Source organism: Macrotis lagotis, chromosome 6 (genome assembly GCF_037893015.1).
Source record: "Macrotis lagotis isolate mMagLag1 chromosome 6, bilby.v1.9.chrom.fasta, whole genome shotgun sequence".
NCBI lineage: Eukaryota > Metazoa > Chordata > Mammalia > Peramelemorphia > Peramelidae > Macrotis > Macrotis lagotis.
Window position 1 is genome coordinate 19,151,806 of NC_133663.1, and position 24,105 is coordinate 19,175,910.

The window sequence follows — 24,105 nt, forward strand, 5'->3', positions numbered from 1 at the left end:
TTCTGAGAATCAGCCTACTAAAATTAGAGAGTTTCATCAGTCTGTCAAAAAATGTATTAAAGCGCTACCATGTGCTAGAAGCTGATGGTGTAAATATGATGTTGACATGAACCTTGTCTTTAAAGATTTTATATTATCATCATAATGATGGTAGAGGAATGGATTATTACAGACATGGCAATTCTTAAAGACCATGACTAGAAAGATCATCAGTGTTGATAAATAAAAATGTGAAACCTTAATTCTTGAGTTTGTGAAGTAGTAGATAGCACTTAGATATTTGGAATTCAACTCAGTAGAGACATAAAGGTTGTAAAATCAATTCTGGAACTGAAGTTAAGAGAGATGAATATTTGAATCCTGTCAATGATACAGTTTAGTTTTCTGGCCTGAGCAAGTCGCTTAATCTTTCTGAACCTGTTTCCTCATCTCTAGGAGGGTTGTTGAGAGGTCCTCATGAGATGAGTCATGCAAAGTGCTTTCTAAACCGTAACATGCAAGGTAGATGACAGCTACTTTTCCTAATGGTTCTCCTTTCCTCATTACCCTGAAAATGAAAATCAAGGTGTTTGGGATCCAGAAATTTTACAAAGGGACCTTAGAAACTTCAGACTCAGTCTGAAAGGGACTTCAGAGGTCAACCTTTTCATTTTCCACATGAGAAAACTGAGGTTCAGAGAGATGAAATAATTTATATAAGGTCACACAGATAATAAATGGCAGATCCAGGATTTGCCTTCAGCTTCGCTTCCACTACATACAGTGCTTGATGCAATTTCCTAGAACACTTTGGCAAGAACTGAGATGTGTATGGGTCACCCAGTGGAGTTAGTATTGATGTCTAACCATGATTCCTTGATAACTGAAAAGTCTTCCTATTCTTTTTTACAATGAATACATCAGAAACAGGCTTGCCTCTTGCCCCCAGGGAATTGTTCCTGAGTTTCCCAAATTTTAAAGAGTTTGTTATTTATCCTTCCAGGCTTTTTTTTTCACAAGTTAGTTACTTAGACTAAGAAGTGTTACTATTTATTTGGTGTCAGCCACTAACTCAACACTAGGATATAAAAATGCTGCCAAAATAGATGTCTTTTAGACATTCCTGAGAACCTATTCCATTTCCAAGCTTTTTCACCATCATCACACATTTGATACTTGAAGAGTTCAAACAGTGGTTATATCCTAACTGTGTATAGAACATGGAACTCTTAGATACCAAGAAATCCAAATGGAGAGAAAGAAATGAAGATGTTTATCACTTCATTAGAATAAGACTAACTGAAATTGATACAGGGCTCTAAAGGTTTTTTTTTTTCCCAAGCATAACACTAGTTTTTGGCTCATAATTTTAGGAAGTAAAGGATCATTATTCCACTTGAAGAGGTGAAGACAGTGAGGTGCAGAGATATGAAGTGATGGTTTTACAGGTTTAATAAATGAATTGCTCCAAACTCCTTCAAAAAATTACTCAGCAGGTGATTTCTTAAAGAGGAAGAATTTTTAAACATACAAATATTATAGGATCAGCTTTTTAGTAACTAGCTAGAGCACTAGATAAAATACCATGCTTGGAGTCAAGAAGTCCTGAGTTCAATTCCTGCATTAGACATTAGCTATTGACCCAAGAAGGTCTCTGAGGCTCAGTTTCCTCATCTGTAAAATGTAAATAATAGGAATACTGTCATCTTCACTGTAGGTTGTTGGGAGAATCAAATGAGGTAACATATGTAAAACACTTTGCAAACTACAAACATACATATATATGCATTATAGGATTGTCTAGAATATCAGTTATCATTATTATCTTCAAATAAGGTTTATCTTGGGGGGGTTGAGTTTCTTTAGTATTTATCTCTGTTTGCTTCAGTACTGGTCCTGGTTATCAGATATCTGTCATTGATTTTTAGAGTTTTATTATTTTCTTCTATTCAATGTAAGCTACTTGAAGGCAGGATTGTTTTTATTTTTGTCTTTTTATCCCCAGCGCCTGGCATATTATAGGCATTTAAAAATGATTGTTGATTGATAAAGGGAAATAACAATGAGATTAAACAATTCCCTTAAAATTCTTTTTAAGACAATTTTATTTTTCTTTTGTTTTGATGTCATAAAGCTTTAGAGATTTCTCCCACTATATGAGCAAGCTCTTTTAACAAAGTAAAACAATCAGTCAAAATTAACAATGAAATGATCTCATCTAAAAGTACATCTAAAGAACCAGTCTCTATGGTTTTTTTGCATTAGCATAAATCAGTTTTCTCTGCTTTCTACCTTCTATCCTCATTTAAAAAAAGAAATACAAATTATTTATAATAAACATACATAGTCAAACAAAACATTCTTCCAGTGGCTATTCTCAAAAATATTTTCCTTTCCTATACCCTAAAATATCACATCTTTGTCAGGAGGTAGATAGTATGTTTTAATTGTCTTTCCAGAATCATGGATTGCCATTGATTACAGTTTTATTTTTGTTGATTATAATTTTTACAGTTTTCAAAGTTGCTTGATTTTTCAATGTCATTGTGATTATAAAGATTGTTTTCCTAATTCTGCTTATTTCATTGCTAACCAATCTATGTCTTCAAATTTATTTTTTATGATATAAATTAGTTTTTTATTCTGCTCATATTACTCTGGACCAATTTATACCAGTTTTTTCCCATATCTATTTGAAATTACATATTTCCTCATTTTGTACAGAACAGTAGAACTCCATCACATCCATACACAACAACCTAAATTGCTTTATATTCTTTTTATTTATTAGGTTCCCATTTCCCACATATGAAGATTTCATTGCTAAAATAAATGCTTCCAGTCTGATCTGGACTGTTTCCAAAAAATACCCACATCAATAATGTCTTGCATCCATTGATGTATACAAGCACCATCTTTGTCAAGCAATGAATTCAAAAGAGTAAGCTTAATTGATGGAAATGAGCAGTCACACCCTTTAGATTTAGGATTATTATGTTTCTGCTTTGTTTCTGTTTTGTTCTCATTCTATTGGGAGGTGGCTCTAATATTTTCTGATTTTAGTAATTTCTTAATTGCCTTTATATTTATGTAAGGCAGAACTGATTATAGACCAGTGACAACTTCTGTCCAACTGTATTACTTAGAGGACCACAATCACCTGGAAGAAAAATAGAAATCTAAAGACTTAAAGGGAGTGAACAGACTTGAAGAAAAAGAGACTCAAGAAAGTTTTCATGAATGATGGATCTTCACACCCTTATTAAATTGAAGGAAATATTTCAATTTCTTGAGATAACCCCAACTCTTGTATAAGTGTTTTTTGAGTATTACTTTACAATTTGAAACTAATATTATATGAAAGGAACCAAATTCACTCAATGACAGTATTGTTGAGTTGGATCATTTTTGTTCCATACTGCTGCTGAACAAATTGAAGGGGACCTGTCTTCTAGGGCTACTCCCAGATAAGCCTGAAATGGATCCCAAGTTCTACTCCTTCAGCTAGAAGAATAGATTCTTAATTGGGATTGAGACTAAATCAGAACACTGGTTTTAAAGGATATCAAACTTAAATTGTCCCAAAGTTAGAGAGGGCTAATAACACTTTGAATCCTTCAGAAAACTAAAAATAATATAGTGAAGCATTTAGATATGAGGGAATTCATGGGATTAGAATAGCACATGATGAGGGGGATTAAGGAGAACTCACTAATTTAGTCTTCTGAGTCAATTCTGGAGTTAACTTTAGCTCCCTTTCTAGTCAGTTATGGGTCTAGTCCAGTTTCATCTTGAGATATGTAAGAAAACCTTATTATATTACTTGAATTTAACCTTGCATGACTGTCTAGTCAGACCACCTCTATCTGCAATTGAGAAACTTATAGCTAAAGGATCTGAACAGAAACCCAGTCAAATGCAAAGAATTTTCTCACAATTATACAGCTCAAGTATCCCATATGCCTTATCGGAAGACTATCGCAGTCCTAGTCAATGACTTATTGTTTCCACGTTCCTTTGATTGAATACATTGAGAGGCATGGGACACCTCTTTTTTGGAATTCAGGGAATTTACACCTGTTGGTTCTAGCCCTCCCAACTTCAAAAGATATTACTCTTTCCTCCTTATAGAAACACACTACCTGATTGTTTTATCCTGTATAATTAATTGGTATTATTTGTTTTTCAGGTATAAAAAATCTGGCTTTCTTGCACTTTGGGGTCCAATGCAAAAATTAAGAAAGGGGCCTGATTCTGATTTGTTGACCAATTGGTATGCATTATTTAATAAACTAATATGTTCAGAAACTGTAAGCTTTGTTTACTCAGTCATTTCATCATTGACCCACCACATTTCAAAATGGAAAACTGTCTAATGATAGGTTGGGGTAAGATCTGATCTTTCTCTTAGCAATTGTCTCATACTAGAGGTCTCTGGACGTGCTTTGTGAAATCTTCCTTGGGAACTTTTTGTGATACTGCATGTAAACATTCCTACTTACGGTTCTGGTAACATAGGGTAGAGTGTATGCCTATTTGGGATTCAGTATTTACAGACAGTGGTCAGGCTCAAGACTCTAGTTGGAGAATAAGATTTTTGACTGGAAACGACTTTTCATGGGGAGGTCTTCACATTCAAAATTTTAGGAACACTTAAGAACATCTTTCCAATTTATCCTATAGTGCAATTTCAAGCGGTAGTAAAGAAAGAACTATAAATATCTGTTGGCATTTCACATTTTCTTTTCAGATTACTTTTTCTTCTAGATACCCTCCCCACTATCACAAATTTTTATTTGTTTTGGATTTCCATCAGATGAACTCACATTTATATTTCAAATAGTGGAGTGATAAAGAAGGAAGTTAAAAAATCTTGCAAATGCCAACAGAGAAGAGTGTTTATTTTAAACTATGTTGTCCTTGTGTGCCAGCTGCTGTTGCTAGGACTTCATATTGGTTGCTATGTGTAGGAAAGCATTAGGAGCATGATGTCAAAATGACAAGTCACTTCAACCCTGTTTCCATTGGTCAGATCTGGGTAAGTGGAAACTACTGGGCTCTAACATGTCGGGAGTAATCTGTCCTGTCAAGGGGCATTAGTTCAGAGCCGATTTTTTTTAAGATAGGAAGAAAACTAGATGGCAATATTAGTGGCAGTGATAGCTATTTTAGGTCCAGAGGTTCAGATAATCATTTCAAAACAATTCTGTCTATGATAAGGCTGATCTAAAATATTTTAAAGGCTCTAGTATATCCCCAATGATAGACTGTAGGGTCCATCACCCAAGAATCAGCTTTGCAAAGTCAAAGGCATCAGGTTAGCCATGAGGGGATGAGTGAAATTTCTGGTCAAGCAAATCTCAAAGACTACTAAACTCTGAACAATCTGCATCCTGAATTGGTGAAGGCATTATGAAAGGAGATGAAATCAAAACACTTTGAAACTCTTTGTAGTCAGATCTTATTTGTTCCAAGCATATCAACAATTCTGCAGAAACATTTTTAAAATCATTCTGTAGTTAATAACCATCAACTATGTTCAATTTATAAACTATCAACAAAAACGAACATTCATATCAGCCAATTAAAGAATTATCATACGCAAAATGATATATCATATGTTTTTAAATGACTCTATTAACAGAAAATAATAGCAATGATTGAAATTTCTGTAGTTTTTTCCTGATTACACTCTTATTTTTGGTTTTTCTTCTATTCTTTTTACATAGTCACAATTAATGACTGTAACTTGGTGACAGTAACGTCTACTACTAGCATAGATGTTATTATATTAATGCATCACTTATATGCATTCTCGTATTTCTTTGCATTTGTCATTTCTCTCATTTTTCGTATTGGAAATAGTAAAATACTGCTCTAATGACAAAAAATAACAACAGTTCCCACAATATCATTTTATTTTTTTAAAACGTTTTATTGATGATTGGGTTTTACATCCCATTTATTTCAAGATATACCCCTGCCCCCACCCCTTCTCCATAAAGTTCAGAACAAAGGATAAAAAGAATTAAACATAACCACATCTTACAGGGAATATAACATTTCACACTAATGTCTTCCCACTCCACCCCTCCTCTGCTACATTTAATTTTCTTCTCTAGGGCCAAGCTTGAAGGCATATCAATTTATCACTATTATTTCCTAACTGACATTCATATCTTTATTGTTGTTCCTGTTCTTCCAAAAATTCATCAGATTTTTTAAAATATATTTACAGAAAAAAAGTATTTGGACAATAATAATTTATGTACTTAGTTTTAAAAAGAGCTTTTACTACAACAGCCCTGTGAGATGGGTATTGCAAGTATTATAGTTACTATTTTACAAATGAGGAAACTGAGATCCAAGGTCACAAGCATAGATAAGAGTCAGAGACATGATTGGATCAACCATAATTTGGTTCTGACATTCTCCAGTGGTTGACATATGATTCATATCACATCTTATTTATTGATCCTTCTTGCTTAAATCAATTATATATTTGTTCCCATCCCCTTCCAGAAATTTCTAGCATATTATCCCAATTACCATTCCTTCTCTCTCTCTTATCTTTAATCTCTCCCTAGCTTTTGGTTAGCATTATCTCTTTTCCCCTTGGCTATATTCAAGCTCACCCTTCTTTCTCTGATGTACTTGGCCATTAGGAAAAATCCCTCTCTTGATCTAACCATCCACAGGTAATTATCATCCTCTATCTCACCTTCTCTTAATGAGTAATGCCTTGAGGAAACTATCTACCATTGATGCCTAACTCTTTTCTAAACCCTCTCCTAAACTCTTTGGCTTCTAACCTGTGATCTATTAGTTATAACCTGTGATCTATTAGTTATAAAAATCGAATGATATTTCCTCATTTTTATCAAGATCTTTCTGAAACCTTTGATAGTAGTCATTATCTTCTCCTTTTGAAGTTTTCTCCTTTCTACATTTACCTGACTACCTGGTACTTTGATCCTATTTGAAAATTAAGCTCAAACAATAGTAACATTTTCCTGACACTCTAATCTTTGAATACCCCTTTCCTTTGCATCCAGGCATATCCTTCTCAGTCTTTGTGCGTGTCAAGTACAGTAACTGTTAATATCCCACAGGACTCCTCTTTTCTTTTCACTCTATACTAGCTCACTTGGTCATCTGATGAGTTGTTCAACTCCTTTTTTCTATGTAGATGGTTTCCAGTTCCATTTGTCCGACTGGAACTCTCTCTGAGTCAGGGATCACCAATTGTCTTTTCTACATCCAGCCATTTTGAAATGTAATTGTCATGATACGATGATGATGATGATGATGATGATGATGATGATGATGATGATGATGATGATGATGATGGTGATGTGGTGGTTGTAGTAGAAGTTATTTTGGATAGTGATAACCTTGAAGTAGCCTATCTAATTAAAGTCCTTTCTCTGACACATTTTAACTATGTGTAATCCAGACAATTCACTTAAACTCTTAGAATCTCTAGTCAACTCTCCAATGCTATAAATGATATTCCCAGGCATGAAAAGATACCTGTTGAGTAAATTCCTTTTCTTTGGGCTTTTGGTTTTCTCCTCTATAAAATGAAAGTTTGGAGTACATCAGGGACTTTTTATCCCAGGTGCACAATACCCTAAAGGAGGAGTCTATAAATTTGGATATAAAGGAAAAAAAAAACTCATCTTCATTTTCACAAATTTCTAAATGAAATTTTGTATTTCCTTCAACTATTTAAAAACAATTTTAAAAAATGATTCCATAAGTTTTCCCTAAATTCCCAAGGCATCAGTGATACAAAAAGTTTAAGAATCTTTGGAATAGATCTTTTATCATTCCTTCTAGGTCTTAAATTCATGATCCTAAAATACCAGACTAAAATGTAAATAATTTTGCCAGATATTTGTGGATGATAGTCTGGTGTCAAACTAAATGATAGGATGATGCTTATTTTATTTCCCTGTAATTGTGTGTGCCTATGTGCATATGAGTGCCTATATTGGTATAGAAAGGAGGAAGTATGTACATTTTCTTGGATTCACACTGTGAAGCACTGTTTCAAGGAGAAACAGAACTGGGACTGCAAAATTTCAGGGACAGAGGAATGACAGAGTCTTTCCCATCACAGGCTTTGCAACAAGCAGCTGCAGATAAAAACTCCAGGAAGGTATTACTGTCAGCAATGTGACAGTGACTGCTATGTAGCCTAGATTGCGGTAGTGTTCCTCATGGAAGACAAGCAAGACTAACAGCTCTTAGAAGCTTCTTCAACATAAAGGATACCAATGGACATTTAACTCCAATTCAGAATTGATTGTTCAAAAAAGTAAGACAATGAATAAGTACTGGTTTAGATTTCAGAATTTGTGAAATCATTTAGACAGGGTCTAAATTAAAGGCTACCTTTGAACTATCAGTGAAGAAAGGTTCCTAAAAAACAAAACAAAACAAAAAACTAGTAACAAAGCAAATTTTCTCGGAACATATTTTCTTAAGTCAATTAATCATTATTAAGCACTTATTCTCTAATGTTGGGGATAGAATGAAAAACTTAATTCCCTTAAGAATCTTGCAGTTTACAAGAGGAGACACCAGGGGCATGTATCAGTATAAAAGGAATATATACAAAGTAAATACAAACTAGTATGGGGAGTGGGGAGAAGTGGAAGGACCAAGAAAAAAGTTAAAGAAAGTGGCAAGTCCAGTCCAGGGATTCCAAAGTGAGGAGGGAGTGCACTTTGGACATAGGCGACAACTGATGCAAATGTGTGGAAATGGGAGATGAAATTCATGTGCAAAATAGCCAAGGAGATTAGTGTAGAAGAAGACTCTCAGAGTGCAAGGAAGGAGCAGTGTTTTAGGAACCTGGAAAGGGAGCAGATTGTAAAAGGCTTTAAATGTTGAACCAAAGTGCTTATATTTGATTCTAGAAACAATAGAAAATAAATTATATTTTAAATACTAAAGAAAAATCTATTTACCTGAAACAGCTGATAGGTTGATTACAGTTCATTTTATTTGCTTATTTATTACATCTTCATTCATTATTCAAGCATGCCCAATATCTTCTGAGAATGTTGGCTAAAACTTGAGTTCAAATGTCACCAGGGTCAAATTTCACTCACTTTCTGTTATACAGGTTATGGGCAGTCACTTCACTCCAGGACCTCAATTTTTTCACCTGTAAAATGAGGGTTATGGTTGGCTGTCTCTAAGGTACCTCCCGGATCTAAATCTATGAACCCATTTCTCATATTCCCATAAGCAGTATGTGTTAAAGACCTAGCACTTCATGGACTCCAATTCCATCCTTCTGTCTTCTCTACCAAGTTTCTTCTACTTTTTTTTTAACCTTGAATTAAAATCCATTTCTTAGACATTTGTATAAGACTCCTTTGCTGCCTATATTCAAATGAATATATATATATATATATATATATATATGCTAAAGATTTAAAATGTATATATACTAAACCAATTTGTAATTCATGTCATCCACTAGTCCAAAATTGTCTTCTACCCAGAATTGGTCACACTTTCTGAGGATTCAATGACACGATTGGTGATTGTTATCTTAGGAGAAGGCCTGAAAGTTGTTCATTTTCTTACTCAGGTGTTCCTAAGATGCTCTCTTTAGTAGAGACTTAGATTTCAGGCTACCCAGGTGAGGTGTGTGATCGAGATCAGATTTTTCCAGGGATGTTTGTCTGGATGATGATCTCATCTTTCAAGGACATATAATTTGCCCAGATAAGGTGTTGGAGCCATAACCTGTTTTTGTCCAAAGATGACTTATGGCACAGTGTTTTTCTGATCTCAGGAGTGATATTGCAATAGTAATCTTTTTTCCCTGTTTGGAAAGAAGTGAGATTTTATTCTACCATTTCCATCATTTTTTTTTGTTTGTTTAGTTTTTGCAAGACAATGGGGTTAAGTGGCTTGCCCAAGGCCACACAGTTAGGTCATTATTAAATATCTGAGGTTGGATTTGAACTCAGGTCCTCCTGACTCCAGGGCCAGTGCTCTATCCACTGTTCCACCCCCCCATCATGTTTTTAGTTAGTAATCTTTCTTTGTATTACCCACATGTAGTAGAGTGCCTGCCACATAGATGGAATTTGATGAATGTTAACTGACTGACTTTGGAAGAGCTATTTATTTCTGATACACCTTCAAGATTTCACTCATTTCTGTGCTCCCCCCTTTGCTATTCAGTACAGTCAAATTCAAAAAAGATTATTAAGGTAACTCTTAAGCCTTCCTTCAATAAGCATAGGGAGGAAAACCTATACCCATAGAAAAGAAGTGTATGATGGTAGTACATGCCAGACCTGAACATGGGAACATCTGGGTTTGAATCCTGCTTCAATCATTTGCTTGTTGGGTGGCACTCAGAATCACTTAAATGCTCCGCACCTCAGTTTCCTCATCTGTAAAATGAGGGCTTAGATTCAATAATTTCTAGGTTCTCTTCTAGATCTAAATATATCATCCTAAGTAAGTATAAGTTACATACAAAATTAATAATTCTATAAAGATAAGTGTCATTCTTGTTTCCCGGATGATAGAAGACACTTCAACTGAAGATGCTTCCCCCCCCGCCCCATCTCTATTTCTTCAAACCTTTTAACATTTAAACACTACTTCCCTTAAAGTTGATTTTGAGTGAACCCCCCCCCCACCATTCATATAGTAACATTAAGTTGCCTTGTTTTGATTTTGTGGAAATTCGTCAGTGTGCATCATTTCTCAGAAGTTACCAATGACTGAATTCCCTTTCATGGAAATCAATACCAATTACTTTGATGTAAATTATATCCTAAAGGTTTGGAGCAGAGAAGTGATTTGGGGCAGGATCTCCTTCTTCTTCTTCTTAAAAAATGAGCCAGTCCAAGGATTATTGGGAACCTCCCCACTGCTGCCCTCCTACTTAAATGGGAACCCTGATGCTTGAGGCGTGTCCGCACTTGTTTAACTTTGCCTTATTATCTGGGGCATTTAATTAAACAAAAACGATCTTTCAACCTGACCAGGGCAACTGCTGATGAGGAGAAAATTGATGGGAAATGAACAGTTAAAACAGCAGGAGCCCTGGAAGAGCAAGAAATAAAGCAGCCACAGTCAAACTGTAGACTATTGCAGTAGTATATTATGTTTGGCATTTACTGCTGGGGCTAATAATGCATTCCTTACTTCTTATCAGCAGTCAGACTACTTTGTTATTTTAATTTGGGAGGCTTTTGTGTTGAATACTTACAAAACCATCTTCATTTGGGGGCTCTTCTTAGGCAGCATCCTTAATTAGATTATTTTTGTGGGGTTTTTCCCCCAAACTTGAATACTGCCTTTCTCTGGAAGATCAGGGATGGGGTATCAAAACACCAAAACACCAACTTCTGCAGCTCCACCTGGCTTTTCTAAGGTATTTAAAATTCTGTCGCTGTTTCCATGAGCCACAGACAGTGGGTTATTTTTCATGGACAGACTGTGCATTCTTCTCTTGGGGGTTTTATGGACAGACTGTATAAAATGATAACACAATGAATGGGGCACCTGCTATACTAGATCAAGGGCTTAAATCAGCGATTTGGGACAGAAATTCAATGCAGCAGAGCATGCCTCAAAGAGGTCCCAGCTATAACTTGGAATTTTAGGATCTTTGGGGATGAATTCCCAGGGTAGGTTAATCACATTGTGATAGTGAATTAAAGCAATGGTGAAGAAGACTTAGATAATCTGAGCTTAGATGGTATCCTGCATTCAAACACTATATCAATTATAACTCAGATGTGACTAAGAAAAGTAGTATCTAGTTAAACTAATGGAAGATGGAGTCATTAAGAGGACGCCAAAAGCTGCCTTAAATATCTTTCTTCAAGGTCTTTTCCATATCTCAGAAAGAGGGTTATGTGGCTTGAATCATATTTATCTCAACAATTTTCTCCTCTCAAAAAAAAAAAAGTCTCACTGGTTATCAATTGGGAAAAAAGCCATTTAAAAAATTGCTTTCTAATTAGCCTTCACCTTTTGTGGTTCTTAGAGTTCTCTTTTTGTTAAAAAACCAAAGCAAGCAAACAAATGAACAAAAAGTCCCCTATCCAAAGTACCTGTTGTGGAAAAATAGCCTAAACTAAAATGATTTCTTAACTGCCCTGGTGGAATGTGGAGAAATGTCTATTTGGGAAAATATCTATTTGAGTTTAATGATCCAGAAAATCAAGAATTACCCCCAGTTTGCCAATGGAGGCAATTCTTATCAGTTTGAAATTCCATTTAATGGGAAAATTTTGCTCAGAATTAATTTTTATGCATAGCCTTTAGTGCAGACTTAGATTTCTGGCTACCCAGGTGTGGTGTGTGATAGGGATCAGTTTTCTCCAGGGATGTCTTGTCTTGATATTGTTGAGTCAATAGCTTCTAAACAAAGCCATTTTCGATTTTTTATTTATGCCATCCTATTGTAAATTATGATTAGCATGTAATTACTAAATGGTTAGTTCAAGAAATGGCGGTAAGGTGCTGAGCTAGGTTCCGAGTAGGACAAATAAGGAATCCTCCAACATTGGCACCTTCTTCAGCTTTGCAATGCATATTTCCAGTGGACCAGAGCACTGATAATTCAAATACTCATGACCACTATTCATTACTCGCACTAATTAGGATCTAGTTGTAAGAGAGGAAGTTTGATATCTTCTAAAGATTCATGAAGCACATACTTTCCGAGCGTCATGAAAGCTCCCTAAGGGCATTTATCTTTTTATTCTCAGCCTAGCAGCCTGTCCTGTAGAGTCTAAGTGCTTAATAGTTGCTGTGGTTTCTCATTTCCAAGGAGCTGAGTGGGTCACACATTTACTAGAGAGAAGCAATAGGATCCAATGCCAGCTGTCCCCCCTCCTCCCATGCAGCCCTCTTCTCATTCCTTGTTCTGCGTGTCCAGGGTCTTTCCCACTAGTACCTCCTATGGAGCAAAGTCCCTTCTCCACTGATTTATTATTTGTGCAAGATTTTCCAGACTGGAGCTTGATAGAAAAAAAAATTCAGGATTTCAATGACAACTGAAGCTGAAGAGAGAAAGCAGTTTTCATTTCTTTGTGTGTTCTTTGAATGATAGTAACAAAAGGAGCCTCAAAAAGTCATTCTGAGGGGCAGCTAGGTGGCACAGTGGATAGAGCACTGGCCTTGGAGTCAGGAGTCCCTGAGTTCAAATCCGGCCTCAGATACTTAATAATTACCTAGCTGTGTGACCATGGGCAAGTCACTTAACCCCACTGCCTTGTAAAAAAGGAAAGGAAAGGAAAGGAAAGGAAAGGAAAGGAAAGGAAAGGAAAGGAAAGGAAAGGAAAGGAAAGGAAAGGAAAGGAAAGGAAAGGAAAGGAAGGGGAAAGGAAAGGAAAGGAAAGGAAAGGAAAGGGGAAGGGGGGGAAGGGGAAGGGGAAGGGGAAGGGGAAGGGGAAGGGGAAAGGGAAGGGGAAAGGAAAGGGGAAAGGGAAAGGAAAGGGGAAAGGGAAAGGAAAAAAAAGAATAAGTCATTCTGAAAAGAAAGCATTCTTGTTCCAGTCTAAGTGCATATTAAATACTTTGGCTTATGGCTATTGTGGTTGCTACTGCTATTGCTGATGCTGCTCCTGCTGCTATAAATGCCATTGGAAGAAGGACCAGAGATTTAAACCCTTTGAGGATTTGAACATCTGGCACCTACTGGCTGTGTGATCCTGGGTAAGTCCCTAACTCTCTGGCTATTCGCCAAGATTCTACCTTGCAGATTTTCTGGTAATCTGCATTGAATAGAAGAAATTTGCTCATTGAGAGAGTCCTAGCCCCATTAAATCATTAGTCTTTCCCTCCATTATACAAGCAATAATATTCCCATCCATTGGGGAATGACTAAACAAGTTATGGCATCTTAATACTATGGAATCTTTTTGTTCTATAAGAAATCATAAATGGTTGGATTCTAGAGATGCATGGAATGGAATACAAGATCTGATGCTGAGCAAAGGGAGAATCAAGGAAACAATGTTCACATCAACAACATCATTGTGAGATGATCAGCCTTGATGGAAGCTGCTCCTCTCAGCACTTCAGAGAGCTAGGGCAACTGTATTAGACTGGCTATGGACTATATTATCCTCATCCGGAAAAGAAAGACAAAACAAAACAAAACAAACACATATATACACCCCCACACACAAATCAACCCTTCAGAATCTGATGAACACTTTATAAAATTTATTCCTTATGCATCTTTTCCCCTCAATCCTAATTCCTCATACAGAAAATGACTGATATGTAAACATGTTTATCAAAAATATGTATGTACAATATTAACCTGACCATTCGCCACTAAGGGGAGGGTGTGGGAAGTGAAGGAGGAAGGAAATTTTATAACTTAAAAATATACATATGTATATGCATGAATGTTGAAAAAAATTTCATAATATGTCTTTGGAAGAATAAAATATCAATTAAAAAAGCAATAATAACATAATATTGTAACACATAAGGATATCTAATAGTAGTAATATCTGGAATCTATGTTATTCATTGAGGTTTACATATCACTCTACCTATATTATTTTATTACCATAATAATCCTATAAACTTTTGCTTTTGTTCAGCCATTTAAGTTGAATCCAAGTCTCCCTGACCCCATTTGAGGCTCTCTTGGCAAAAAAATACAGAATGGGGTTTGTCATTCTCTTCTCCAGTTCATTTTACAAATAAGGAACTGAGGCAAACAGGGTGAAATGACTTTCCCAGGGTCACACAGTTAATTAATATCTAGGGTCACATTAGAACGCAGGTCCTAAAAAAAAAAAAGAACTCAGGCCCTTCTGACTCTAGGATTGCCACTCTATCTTTGGAGCCACCTGGCTGCCCATGGTATAAGCTAGGTGTTAGAATTATCTTTATTTCACAGATGAGGAAAGTGAAGTTCAAAAAGATGGCTTCCTGAAGAGTCATAGATCTGGTAAATTCCTAAAGAAGAGTTTGAATCATGTCTTCCTGATTCCCAACTATCTTATAACAACCCTCTCTCTTATTTCTGAAGAAACTTGCACGAGGGCTCTGTCTCTGAAATGACTGATGCTAAATATTTGAATCATATTCTCAGTCTCCCAAGTTTTTTGTCTGTTCTCTTGAAAGTAGTTCAATGAGGTGGTGAAGAGTTTTCAGTGAGATCCTGCAGCTCTTATATTCTTTAAACAACATAATAGCGTTAGCCCACATAGAAAGAAGCTGCTTTATAAGTGACTGCAGGAAGGATGAGAGAAGATTTAAGAGCTCAAAATCTGAGATGAAAACAACCACTGGACCATGTTATAACAGGTAGGGGAAGGAATTAGCATAACAGTAGAGCAGTTCGGTTTCTTAACGCTTATTTTTTTTTTTTTGCCAGTTTATATCCTCCTCTGTGTCCCTAAGCCACTTGGGTACTTTCCATTTTCCTGTTTTTATGGTCAGTGCCCAGGGACCATGATATTGGCTTTGTTGTTCCACACAACTGCCACTGCCACTGCCACAGAGGAAGTAGGATGATTATGTTACAGCCTGCTTTATCTTTGTTGGAGAATTTTTATTATGAAACTCAAATTTTGAAATTGGAATAGCAAACAAGTTATGGCTTAAATAAAGTTCCCTGAAATTTACTGCTCCCTTAATAGAACTATGATTTACTCATCGTTAAATCCAGTGGGTGGTCAAATTGAAGCAAGATGCTTCTTTTTTATCCTTTGTGCAAGGTCATAGGGTAAGAGATTTAGAGGTGGAAGAGATCTTCTAATCCAACTGTTTCATTTTAAACATGGTGAAACTGAGGATTTCAAGATGAAATGACTTGTTCAAGATCGTACTATCTCAGACCTAGTTTCCTTCTCTCCACATGCAAGGTCTCTTTTCTGGATGTGGGAAACTGGAACTTAATTCTTGCCTCAAGAATTACAATAGTCTCTGAAACTTTTTCCTGATTCTAGGCTCTCCCCTTTCCAAGCTGTACCATGCATGGCTTCCAAGCTGATATCACTAAGAAAACATATCTCTGATACTCCCCTACTCAATAATCTTCAGTGACTTCCTAACCTCTCCAGGATAAAATTCAAAATTCTTTAACTGCTACCCAAGGGCTTTCACAATATGACTCCCTCCTTCTTTCCTTCATGTACTCTCCATTTTAACCAAATTGGCCTGGTAGCTATTCTGTATGTAAAGTATTATCTCCCTTGCCCCCAAGTCATTCCCAGGTAGTCTCTCATGTTTATAATGCATATTTTGCCACCCTTTCTTAGAATTCTTAGCTTCCTTCAGAGCCCACACAAATACCACCTCTATCACTATCATCACTAGCATTTTGAAGCTACTTTAAGTTTAGAAAAGGCTTTTCATAAAATATTATCTTATCCTCCTAATAACCTTGGAGGTAGTTACTTTTAGTATCATCATTTTAAAGATAAGAAAACTTAAGTAGACAGTGCTTAAGTGGCTTGTCTAGGGACACAAAGCTGGTAAGGATCTGAGATTGGATTTGAATACAAGTCTTACTGACTTTCGGTTTAACATTTCTCATTTTCCTACTTTCCATAATCCCTAGGATTAGATTAATATATGACTGTGGGACCCCATTTGGGGTTTTCTTGGCAGAGATATTGAAGTGGTTTGCCATTTCCTTTGTCAATTCATTTTTCAGATGAGGAAATGAAGCCAATAAGGTTAAATGACTTGCCCAAGGTCATGCAGTAAGTATCTGGGACCAGATTTGTACTTAGGAAGAGGAGTCTTTCTGACTTCGGATCCCATACTCTAGCTATTGTGCCACATTCATGCCCTCCTCCCTATAACTTTGTCTATATTTTGTATAGACTTGATTTCTCCAGTGAGAGTATGGTTTCTTCACCTATTTGCTAGATATCTGTTCACATAGAACTGGTGATTATGTCTCAGACTAATAGAGAACGTTTGCCCTGCCCCTAATACTGACATCTTTGATTAGAGGTAGAGTAAGAGCTGTATGTCTTTAGATCTAGGCAGGTTCTTAAAGACAATTTAATCCAACTCCTCAATTTTACATATGAAGAAACTGAGGTCCAGAGAGGTCAAGTCACTAAGTATTTATTAAGAGTTTACTAATGTTTGTCCTTCATTTTGAAGCTGACTACAATAACAGCAACAACATCAGGGAGATGATGCCATGACAAGCATGTGAACTGGATTTGAGTGAGGGGGAGCTTTGCTAAGTTACCAGTCTCACTTTCTCCTCTAGAGCCATCTGGGTCCAGTGGCCAGATATGGTTCAGGACTACTGGAGATGACCTTGGATGCAAAACAATCAGGGTTAAGTGATTTTCCCAAGGTCACACAACTAGTAAGAATCAAATGTCTGAGGCCAGATTCAAAATCCTGTCCTGACTCCAAGACCAGTATTCTATCGGCTTCACCAACTGTACTCAATGCTGGGGATACAAAGAAAGGCAAACCGATCAATTTGTCTACTGACAGGTAACAGGATGGAAACAGACCCTAGGATTTTCTTTATTAATTTACCTGAAAGATTTCCCTTCTCCATTTTTTAAACTCAATTTGGACTTTGAATCACTGAAAAAAATAACTTTGAGAAGACAAACTAGGGGTTTTGCTCAAAGGATCATTGAATAGGGTTATTTCTAATGTAATGCTTTGACAGATTCTTAAATGGGGGTGGCTAGGTGGTGCAGTAGATAGAGCACTGGCCCTGGAGTCAGGTGTATCTGAGTTCAAATTCGGACTCAGACACTTAATAATTACCTAGCTGTGTGGCCTTGGGTAAGCCATTGCCTTACAAAAACTTTAAGAAAAAGAATCTTGAATGAGTTTGATTTTGAAGAAGCTCAGTATTAAATTTGGAATTAGAGCAAAAATAGAAATTGAGGTTAGATAACTAGATTTGGAGTTAGGAAGGTCTGAGTTTAAATCCATGCTCAGATATGTAGTACCTGGGTAAATCACTTAAATGCCTTAACCTCAGTTTCCTCATAATTAAATATAGATAAGAACAGAACCTACTTTGCAGGATTGTTGTTAGGTTCAGATGAGATACGATATGCAAAGTGCTTTGCAAAATTTAAACTTCTATATAAATGCAAGCTATTAGTAGCCATTATTATTGATTTATAAATGAGAATTACTATGTTGGAAAAATAGCCTATAGGACAATATTTTGCTCTAACAAGTCAAATGCTTTTTTATAATCAACAAATACTAATCACAGTGATATCTTATGTCTCTCCATCTTTCAGTCAATGTATTATTATAAAGATGTGGTTCATTGTTGAGTAACATTTGTGCTAACCTCCTTTTAACTAATGATTACAATGTTTGAATGATGATGATGATGATGATGATGATAATTGCAATTTCTATAGCAATTTCATTCTTGAGAAGTCCTTTATCTATACAATATGCTTTACTCCTCAAAAATGTCCTTTAAATTTAGTGCCATGGAAAATTAAGGCTCACAGACTTACTCAGTAAACATGGTTAGTAATAGTAAACATGGTTAGTAACTATCATAGGTAGGATTTGAACTCAGGTCTCTCATAATTCTACTTATACCCTGACCTCTTACCCTATTTAGACCATGCTAATTTGTACCTAGTATATATTCACACATCAAAACCGCTGTTCTTTTATATATTGTGTTCGAACCTCTTGGACTATAACTATTAAAGACATTGAAAAGTCTGTAATTTCTCCAATGAGCCTATTTGATTTCCTTTAAAATATTTTTGAAAGGAGTTTCTCATGGATTGTTCTAAATGGCTAAGCTTTCAATGTTCAATTAGTTAAACCCCTTAAACACTCCTGTTCGGACTTATTTGCCTTTGTTATTGATATTTTAAAATTCTTAATGACATTATTTATTGTTTTGTTAGTTTACCTTCTTTTGATTTTTTTTTATTTCTTAGTAGCCTATACATGGCATCATTTCAAGCTAAAAATAGATTGAAAACCTTTCTGGTTTCTAGTTTCTGAATTTAATTAATGGGGAAATTCATTTTGCCCCCTCACATAATCTAATTTTCTCTTTACTCCATTTATCAGGTTATACTTAGTGTTGGCTAATGGCTTAATTTTGGCCAATTAAGTGGTGAAATATTTCATAGGTTTTCTCTGTTGACAGTTTATTCTAAAAGAGATCACCTTGATCTATAGATAATGAGGTAGATTTGCCCTGCAAAGCTAGTCCTATTGATTCCCCTTTGGACTGCAAAATGCAAGCCTGACCTATGCCTCTGATATTTTGGATTCATTGACCATCGGGATGAGGACTTGGTTTCCTTTAAATCTATCTCCCATTGACTAAAACCCATTCCCATTCTTATGCCATACTTCTGTTCCTAGGGGATCTGCTGTAATTATCACAGTTTGTAGTTATCAACAAATATGTCACCTAAGTCCTTCATGGATCTCCCCCATCCCCCACACACATAATGACAAGGGGCTTTAATGGATGGCTCACCTTCATTTAATACTTTAGGTTTATTTTCATCTCATTCAGACAGGGAAAGGGAAAAACAGAGGAAGCCTGTTTTCCCCCTTAATAGAACATGCAGTTTCCCACAGGCTATAGATTAATACTTAAATACAAAGCAATTAGGTGAGTGATTGAGTTACTCAAGCAGAGATATGAGTGAAGAGAAAACAATTTTTAAAAAAATGGCTCATTGTTCCTTGTTGTTCATTTGCTACATTTTAAAATCAAGGTTTGATACCATTTTCAGGGAATAGAGCTGTTGTCTGTTCAGCTCCACATTCTGTATAATGGAAGTTTTTGGCATTGGCTTGCATTTCAAATATGAACAGGAAAATAAGAGAAAATTTAGACATTTTCTATAATTCCTGTACAAGGAATAATCCAGAATTTAAGTTTGTTTGATTCTATTGAAAACATTAGCTATAGAAAAATGGATTATTTGGTTTAAAAGAATCTGAGATTGTGTTTTGGCCTCAGGGAACCCATGTATTATTCGACAATCTCTCTGAGAACATGATTTTTCCTCCTAAAAGGCATAGAAAACAGACAGTTTAAAAATGTTTATTTTTCAACTAATTCATTATGTATAAATTGGAAACAACATATACAACTTCTCAAATTTAACCCCAAAGCATACTATGGACTAATTGTTCAGAGATGTTTAGTAATGTTGTATTATCAGTCATGGGCTTGTGGTGGTTGTTTGTCCATTTTCAAAGAAGACCAATGATACCACAGAGTGATGTCTTGACTTCTCCATGGTAGATATGCATTCTGCCCAATTCTAGAGGATGACTGGGGCAAGAATAATATCAATCTCCTTCTGGCTCCCCCCAAAAACCTTGCTACCTCTTTTTCTCAACTCAGTACCCTTTGTGAATGACAGTATTCATCTCATCAATCTCAGGATGTAATATGTAGATTTACTCAACAGAATTTCTTATGCCTCAGTCCCTTTCTTACTAGGAAAAAATCATTTCCCTTTCATCTCTGATGCATCTTATTGGAAGTCATGTGCATGAACACAAAATATATTCAGTTATATAACATATGTATATATAAAATGCTGTTTTTGTCCTTCATTCTCAAAGAAGAGGTGAAATCATGACAAGCACAGGAATTGGATTTGAGTGAGGCAATGCTGTTTTAGGTCATCAACCTTACATCAGCCTTCTCCTCCAGAGTCATCTGGGTCCAGATAGGAATCAAGATGACTGGAGATGGCCCAGGATATGAGGCAATCAGGGTTAAGTGACTTGCCCAAGATCACAGGGCTGAGGCTAGATTTGAATTCAGGTCCTCCTGACTCCAGGGCTGTTGCTCTATCCACCTAGCTGCCCTTATATAAACATATAAATGTATATATAAATATACATATAGACCCATGTATGTATATAAAATTATCCAAAATAAACTATATCCAGTTATTTAATATATGCATGTGTAACTGTGTTTATATATATTAAACAATTAGATATACTTTTCATCTATATGTATAAATGTATACATGCAGTTAACTATAATTATGTATATACATACAGGTCATATTATATATGTATGTATATACACATATATGTAATTGAATGAATTAAAAGAAATAATATAGAAATAAAAGAATAATACTAAATACACTTAACTATCCACAGTGAATTGGGTACCCAAGGCTTCCCTTGAAAACAGACAGCCCAAACACCTTCTTTCTCTGTGGACATACCAAAACTCAAAATCTTTTTTTTTTAGGTTTTTGCAAGGCAAACAGGGTTAAGTAGCTTGCCCAAGGCCACACAGCTAGGTAATTATTAAGTGTCTGAGACAGGATTTCAACCCAGGCACTCCTGACTCCAGGGCCAGTGCTTTATCCACTATGCCACCTAGCTGCCCTGTCAAAACTCAAAATCTTAAATAAAATACTCATTTACTTTTCAGATCCAAGTCTTTCCCTCCTGCAGGTTCAGAGAGAAATTGAGACATTTAACTCATTTCCAGTTATTTCTACCTAGGCTAAATACTAGTGGTCCTAGCTGGTTCCTGCCCCTGTACTTTTTGTCTTTCCCACTTGATCCCATTGGTTGCTCCTATCTGACTGTGCCTCCAGCTCCTCATTGTTGCACTGGCCTACATCTCTGATCCTACTCAGACCCAAGAAAATAGCCCTTCTTATTAAAATCTGATTGCAGGCAAGTGGAAGGGGAAAAATTCAGGCTGACTCATTGTCGCTCTTGCCTTCTTTCTTCTTGAAAAACCCCAACAATTGGCCACATCCCATCCACTCTTTGAATCTTGTGGCCAGCTCAGGGACTCTATCGCTTTGGAGAAAGCATTGACTTGAGGCATGCTTGTTACAAACTTTACTTTACCAATGGAAATATAATCCTGGGTAAGGATTAATATAGAATTGGAAAAAGTCATAGTCCATTGTAGTAGGTAAATGTTTAGTCTTAAGGTAATGATTGGATTAGTCAGCTGATTGGACTAGCATTTATTAAGCACCTACTGGGTCCAACACAGTATACATTCATCATGGTGCCCATGATCTTAAGGACATGATAGTTTCAGTTTTTGTCTTTATATTCTCAGCTCTTAGCACAGTGCCAGGCAAACAGTTGGCACTAAGACAAGGTCTATTAAATGCAATCTTCCTTGGGCTTTGAGCTATCTCAAGTGTTCAAAGGAGTCCCTTATAATTGTCCATTAGAAAAGAAGAATAGCTCTGGATCAATTTAGGTAGACTTAGCTAAACTTTTTGCATCAGGTCAAAGGTGGTAAGAAGAGAGAACCACCCAAGTCTTATTCTGGTCACTTAGATGACCTTTATCATCATAGAACTGGATGGGCGGCAGTCACCTTTTCACCATCTCTAGGCTGTTACTTCTGCCTTATGCTACTATTGGTTTTTCTTTTGAGGAAGTTATAGAGTCCCCCCCAAGTTCAATCTCACCTTATAGTTTCATTAAAAGCTAGTATGCTTTTGAGAGAAGAAACTAATGATGAATTTTAGCAAAAAAAGGTGTAAAACTATAAGTTCATAAATTTTAGCTGGGAGGGATTCTAAAAGTCATCAAATCTAATATTCCTACTTGAGAAATGAGGGAACAAGGCCAGCTAGGTTGACCGTCTCACAGTCAAACAGATAGTAAATGTCTGCAGCAGAGATGAGACCTCAACATTCCCAACTTCCAAGTTCCCTACAAATACTTCCTCTGGCTCCCAGTATGGCTTCCTCTGGTTCCAAGGTCAGAATTCCAACTAATCTATGGTCTATGGTTGACAACACATTTATAGCTTGTTCTTTCTCATAGATCAAGAGATGGTTTAGCGTCCCAGAAATAAGTAGTTTCTTGAGTATTTCACAAGCATGACTTTAAATATAGACTCAACCTATTTTTTCTCATGATTTTTGGCAGTCTTTTGAGGCTGAGGGGCCCATTATCAGAATAATGCATTCAATAAATAATTAAAACAAATTAATAGTAAAAATAAAATAAAGAATAAAGAATTAAAATTCATTAACTAAAATATATAGGATTTCAAAAAAGATTGATTTTTTGATAAAATTATTAAACTAATTTTTATAATTAGATTTATGGGCTTCAGTTTAAGAATTTCTGCTATAGAATATGAAGACCATTGTTTTAGCCTATATGAGTTAACGTCTTGCTTCAACCCTATAGTATGATGTAGAGATGACCTTTGATTCTTAGAGCTTTTGCCAGTAGCACTCAAGGTCATCTGGCAAGCTCTCCCAGACTGGGAAAGTTTTGAGCATAGGCCCAGTGATGGATTCCTTGTCTTTTGGCCAAGGTCCAGCCTGGATAAACCTGAGAGGCTCATCACTGACTTGGCAGTGGAGAGACAAATGCTCTGGTTTTGGCAACACTAGTGAATGGCTTTCAGAGTACTGAATGGATTATGAACTCTATGGGTGCAGCATGTCTCCACTTCAGTGAAATTAATGATCCTTGAAGTTCTTGCATATTTAATGACTGTTTCCTAAGCCAGGACATGTCAAAGCCTTTCCCAGTTCTCTTTCATCTCCATATCTCCTTCTGAGACTAGCACCAATTTATTCTGTATCTGTCTTGTCCATACATGGTTGCTTATATCTTGTCTCCTACATTAGACTGAGACCTGTCTAAGAGCACCCACTATCTTTTGCCTCCCTCTATATCTTGCTGCTTTTCACAGTGCCTGGGGTATAGAAGGAGATTAACAAATGCTAGATTTTCTGAAAGATTACTTAAGGAGGGTATTGAATTTTTCAATTGCTTTCTGATGGTATCATCATTTATATGTCATAGCTATGTCCTCCTTGACCTTGGGTATAGAGGTCAGCTTCTGTATTATATCTTAGGCACTGATATTTTGTTAAGCCAATTGAAAATGTAATGAAAACATTTTAAGATAATATTAGGATGACTCTACAATGGATATATTATTAGATTATTGAGAAATGAAGGAATATTATAAACATTGGAGTAGTTTCCCTAAATTTCAATTGGCAATAGGTTAAAATTTCATCAATGAGGGGCAGCTAGGTGGCACAGAAGATACAGCACTGGCAATGGAGTCAGGAGGGCATGAGTTCAAATCCGGCCTCAGATACTTAATAATTGCCTAGCTGT

General features: G+C 36.1%; 1 long non-coding RNA gene across 1 annotated transcript in view; it reads right to left on the bottom strand.

Annotated features, from left to right (window-relative positions):
* Positions 1–8,962: 8,962 nt before the first annotated feature.
* Positions 8,963–24,105, bottom strand: part of LOC141490673 (uncharacterized) — an 80,454-nt gene continuing 65,311 nt past the window's right edge. The window contains exons 2-3 of the long non-coding RNA XR_012469307.1: positions 10,308–10,406; positions 8,963–9,157 (exon numbers count right to left, since the gene is read on the bottom strand). This is a non-coding gene — a long non-coding RNA (uncharacterized LOC141490673). The remainder of the gene's footprint in view (positions 9,158–10,307; positions 10,407–24,105) is intronic.